We start from the raw sequence: 6,012 nt of genomic DNA, 5'->3' as shown, positions 1-6,012 counted from the left end.
AAAGGGACAGTATTTTTGGTACAATTTGTATATAAATAAGAAAAAAATGATAGTGATAAAATAAAAGGGATTATAGAAATATTTTTTATGTCGTAGAATCATTAAATAGGGATTATAAGAATATCTTTTATTGAATATTTATATTTTTTAAAAATTTTTAATTAGGTCCCTATATTTTTTTTCTTTTCAATTAAGTTCCTAGGGGTATACAAGTAATTTCACAATTCACTAACATTTTTTTAATGTTTAACGTTAACAAGGACTAACTTGAAAAAAAAAATAATGTATAGGGACCCCAATTGAAAAGAAAAAAAGTATAAGGACTTAATTGAAAATTCGGTGAAACTATAAGGACTTACAGAGTAATTAAACCTATTTTTTATTATAATTAATCAAGTTACTCTAAAAGTTACTAATTTAGGTTTCAAGGCTTAAAGTTGGGTTTAAGATTCAGGGTTTAAAATTTAGAATTTTCTTTTCTTCTTCTTATCCTTAATATACGTCCATCCCTGTTATTTGAACCTTCAAACTTTCTACATATATATTTTTTTATTTTTAATTTATCCCCCAAATCAGTGATAACACCTATCAATTTAATAAAATTAATCTAAAAAATACTAATTTTTTATAGCATATTACTATATTCTAAATAATTAACAAATTTATATGACATATTACTATAATTAATAAAATTAATCTAACAATTATTAATTTCTCATATCATATTATTATGACGAATAAAATTACTTTAAAATTTTAGTAGTTTCTCCGATTATATTACTGTAGTTAAAACTACTAAAAAGATAGCTAATTTCCTAAATCATATGACTATAATTTATAAAGTTATTCTAAAAAATTACTAATTTCACATAACATCTTATCATATAATGAATAAAATTATTATCCATATTATTTAACTGTAATTAATAAAATTAATGTATTAAAATCACTCATTTTTAATATATATATTACTATAATTAATCAAGTTACTTTATAAATTACTAATTTAGGATTTAAGGTTTAAGATTTAGGATTAGGATTCAGGATTTAGAGTTTTCTTTTCTTCTTCTTATTTTCAATATATTCTATCCTATTATTTAAACTTTTGAACTTTCTACATATATTTTTTCCATTTTCGATTAATTCTCCAAGTTAGCGACAACACCTATCAATTTAATAAAAATAATCTAAAAAATATTAATTTTTTATAACATCTTACTATAATTAATATTCTATATAATTAATAAATTTTTATAACATATTACAATAATTAATAAAATTAATCTAACAATTATTAATTTCTAATATCATATTATTATAATTAATAAAATTACTTTATCAATTTACTAATTTCTCATATTATATTACTATAATTAATAAAATTACTAAAAAATAACTATTTTCTAAATCATATTACTATAACCTATAAAGTTATTCTAAAAAAATTACAAATTTCACATAATATCTTACTATATAATTAATAAAATCATTCTCCATATCATTAACTATAATTAATAAAGTTAATATAACAAAATCACTAATTTTCAATATCTATAATATTATAATTAATCAAACTACTCTAAAAATTACTAATTTAGGATTTATGATTTATGATTTATGGTTTATGGTTTTTTTTTCTTCTTCTTATCCTTCGTATACGTCCATGTTTTCATTTAAATCTTAAAACTTACTAAGTATATATTTTTTTATTTTTGATTTATTCTCCGAGTTAGCAATTATCCTATCAATTTAATAAAATTAATCTTAAAAATACTAATTTTTTATAGCATCTTAATATAATTAATACTCTAAATAATTAATAAATTTTTTTATGACATATTACTATAATTAATAAAATTATTTTATGAATTTAATAATTTTTCATATTATATTACTATAATTAATAAAATTACTAAAAAAACTGATTTCCTAAATCATATTACTGTAACCTATAAAATTATTCTAAAAAATTACTAATTTCACGGAACATCTTACTATATAATTAATAAAATTATTCTTTATATCATTTAACTCTAATTAATAAAATTAATGTAACAAGATCACACTTTTCAATATATATATTACTAAAATTAATCAAGTTATTCTAAAAATTACTAATTTAAAATTTAAGGTTTAATGTTTATAGTTTAGAGTTAAGATTTAGGATTTAGGGTTTAAGGTTTAGAATTTAAGTTAGAATTTTTGGGATTTTTTTCTTCTTTCTATTTTTGATATATGTCCATTCTTTTACTTCTTATTTATATTTCTTTTATTTATCAAACTCATAGTAGAATGTAAGTTACTACCATTGTTGCCACTACCATTATTGCCACTATCAATAGATTTAAGTTTCCTAAAAATGTAAGTTACTATATGTTGTTTTCATTATAAATTATGATACCTTTTGAATTTATTTAGTTCATAAACTAATGAGTATGGCTTTGGTTCCTAAAAATGTACGTTACTATATGTTGTTATTTAGTTCATATACTAATTTACTTTTTCTATTTTTCTTCTAAAAGTTTACATAATTGTTTATATCTCCAATTGATATTGGTTAAAAATACTCTGTTGGGTTTTGTTATCTACATGCACCAATATGAATTTTCTTGAAAGATATTTTGGGTTCTTAATTTTACAGTTGGGTTTCTTTATTTGCATTCACTAATTAAACCTTGCTTCAACAAATCTTGGATTTGTGTTTTTCTAATACTTGTAAATTTTGCTTGTATAAAATAGAGATGTATGATAGGCTGCTTGAGTTTAGAAAAAGTGTGATGACATTCAAAGGTCCCAAGAATAGATGTGATCATGAGCATAAACATAACAAGGTTAGTTGATCCTCCTTCCATGGTTTAGCGACTGAAATTCTCAAAATCACATCTAGCTGTGTTTCTGATTTATATGTCATTTGAAGTTGACTTGATTACTTTTGGTATTAGGCATACTGGTCAGAGGGTGTAAAGCAGAAAGCAGAAGAGAAAAGGTAATTCTAGATTTTTTGCTCTGTTTGCTTACTCTATTATTTCCAGAATGTGTTGGGGCACAAGTTGTTCAGTGTGCTTCTGTGATTGAATTGCCGAAGTTACACTCACATAACTTTTCATCTTTTACTCTGATTTATTTTGTTGGAAGAATCCAGAGAAGTGGAGTAGAAAATTGGAAGGATAATTTCCCTTGCCCTTGGTTTGGATGCCAATTTCTTTGATCAGCCAAAAGTGCTTGGAGAGGCAATTGCAGTTCTGCATTTGCTGCAATATGAAGGTTTTGAATCGTTACTATTTTATCCTATGTTGTTTTTGTTTAATTACTCATGTTGCAAATAAAGCATAATTTTTTGGAGTGCTTTTGGATTATTGATCCAAGTATCCATATTTATGATTTTAAATCATCTACTCATTCTATCATATATAACCCAGGTTGGATCAAGCATAATTTTTTTGTGGTTATTCAAACTGAAAATGGACACAGCATATACTTGAATGACTATTGCTGAAAACCTTTGAGGATTTTCTGATTTAGCTTTTTATTTAAAAAGCAATTAGCATGTTTAATCATTTGATTTATTTCAACAATTAAGCTGTCTGTAAGTTGAGAAATCAAATAGACTTCTGCAATTTATTTTTAGTTTCTTATATTCCAACTTATGATTAAGGCATCATAGCTTAGACAATATTCAGCAACAGATGATTAGAAGACACTAATTTTATCTAAAGAAGAATATAACATGAATTGCAATGTTAATAATTTTAATGTAATATATTTATGATATATGAGTTGTGAATGTTGTTCCATTTCAGCAGTGAAATTTTTTTGTGAATTGTTATAGCTACTTCCATTTTAATCTATGTTCAATTTTTGCACTTGCATGCTTAAAAGAATGATTGAATCCTGACTTTTAGTAAGGTGTTGGAAACAGAAGTATTCTATTAAAAAGTGGAGCTCACATTGTGTTCCACCACCTTGAAATGACGTTAAAAAGGAACATAATATCTTTGTACAAAATTTGCATATTGCATGCTGATTTTGTAAAGGGTTATGCTATGACAACTACCAATCAAATCAAAACACACTATACCTAGTGAAATGAACATATGATATATCAATTGTTCATATTATTTAGTATTTTCATTGTCTACCTATACTTTTCCTTTTGTAAATTGTGATGACAAAAATTTTTTAAATTCGATTCCTATTTAGCATATAGCGATTTAATTTATGTCTTATTAAAATAGAGATCCCATTGTAACGTCTTTTTCATATAAATGCAGCTTATTAAAGGAGTATGTAAAGATACCATGATTTACCTTTCTTTTTATCTTTAGTTTAGGCTAATTATGAATTTTTCTTTCGTTCACTCTCCTTTCCTCTTTGATTGATGATATCTTTTAATTTTTTTCAATGCTTACTAATTATTGGTTTTTTCAAAGTTGCATAATTTAATTAGTTTGTGATGTAGCTTATTTCCCTTCGTGACACCTTACGAGTGGTGAAATTCATTTCCTAAAATATCTCACCTTTAGGTCAGTTTCTGGGATGAATGGGAGTGCATAAGAGATAGAACAATAGATGGATCTCGACAGAAGAGGTGGATTTCGGCATTGATGATCAGGTAATATACCTGTATACTTCATTTCAATTGTCATAATCTCATCCATTTTTCTCATGTCATAAATGTTAAATAAAAAGAAACAGAAATAATAAATATGTTTTTCTTGGTTTCACTTCAAGCAGTTAGAAAAAAGAATTGTGTTTTAACGAGTTTTTGCATTCTTTAAGCAGAGAAAGTCGATCCTGTGGAAGTTGAAATACTTTATAAAGAAGGTTTCAGAAAATCAAAGCAAGAATTCAGGAATCACATGTGGCAATGAAATCCATAACAAAAACAAATGTAAACAAGAGTTATGTGATGCTATTGCCAAATATGTAAGCTGTGTGTGTAGGTCACGAAGGCCGCTCAGATTGGATCAAAGTTTAGGATGATTAGGTATAACATATTTTAGTATGCAGACATTTAAGAAGTTTTTGAAGATCTAAAAATATATTTAAATTTTTGATTTCTTCAAAATCTGGATATATCGATTTTTGAGTCTAATTTGTTCAATTTTAAAAATTCTCTCACGTGTACATTCGTAACAACCAGGTCAGTACAACATGTTTGATTTTTTCGTTGAGTTTGACAAACTCACGTGAACATGAGAGATCGATATGTCTAGGTTTTAAAAATATCAGAAACTTAAATGTCTGCAGATCAAAAGGTCAAGGACCTATTTGTTCTTTCTTAATAAGTCCATCCAGTAAAAGTGGTCTCTTCTACTCTTACTCGACTTCATAGAGGTCGGACGTGAAGAAGGTAGTCTAAGGCTTAGTTTGGTAAAGCTTCTACTTTTCAAAAGTTGCTTATAAAAGTTAACTTTTAAAAGATGGCTTTTTAAAAATGGTAGCATTTATGTTTGGTAAATCAAATAAAAAATAACTTTTAATAAACACAAGCAACATCAATTGCGTTTGGTAAAATAACTTTTAAAATTTAAAAATATTATAATAGACATAAATGTAAGTATTAAATTTAAAAATTAGTTAACATATGAGGTTATATTAGACTTTTAAATTTTTAAAAAGCACAAACCAACTTTGAAAAGCTCTATCTTAGGTGCTTTCACAAGTATCCTGATCTTTTAAAAGTTACAAGCACAAACACATGATCTTTTTTATTTATCAAACACAAAAGGAGGAGCTTGAGCTTTTAAAAAGCACAAGCACATCTTCGAAAAATTTTACCAAACCAAGCCTAACTTTGTTTATCCGAATAAGGAACTACCTCTTAAAATATCTCCCATTTATCTAGAAGGGAGATTTCAACAACTTTTCTTAAAAAAAGGAATGATCATCCACTATCAAAGATAGAACTACTCTAAAATGTGATTATCTATTTTACTATAAATACATTCAGACCCAATCTACTAAAAACTTACTTAAACCTTTGCTGACTTAGACATCAGAGTCTTTTAC

General features: G+C 25.3%; 1 long non-coding RNA gene across 1 annotated transcript; it reads left to right on the top strand.

Moving 5' to 3' along the window:
* The first annotated feature begins 2,458 nt into the window (after nucleotides 1–2,458).
* On the top strand, nucleotides 2,459–5,145 carry LOC140182726 (uncharacterized). Its single transcript, XR_011878790.1, has 5 exons — nucleotides 2,459–2,831; nucleotides 2,943–2,986; nucleotides 3,136–3,264; nucleotides 4,524–4,612; nucleotides 4,783–5,145. It is a non-coding gene; the product is annotated as an uncharacterized lncRNA (long non-coding RNA).
* Nucleotides 5,146–6,012: the final 867 nt, after the last annotated feature.

The sequence above is a fragment of the Arachis hypogaea genome, chromosome 3 (assembly GCF_003086295.3).
Source record: "Arachis hypogaea cultivar Tifrunner chromosome 3, arahy.Tifrunner.gnm2.J5K5, whole genome shotgun sequence".
In the NCBI taxonomy this organism is placed as follows: Eukaryota; Viridiplantae; Streptophyta; class Magnoliopsida; order Fabales; family Fabaceae; genus Arachis; species Arachis hypogaea.
The sequence above is the reverse complement of the archived record's forward strand: the minus strand, read 5'-3'. Positions and strand labels throughout refer to the sequence as shown.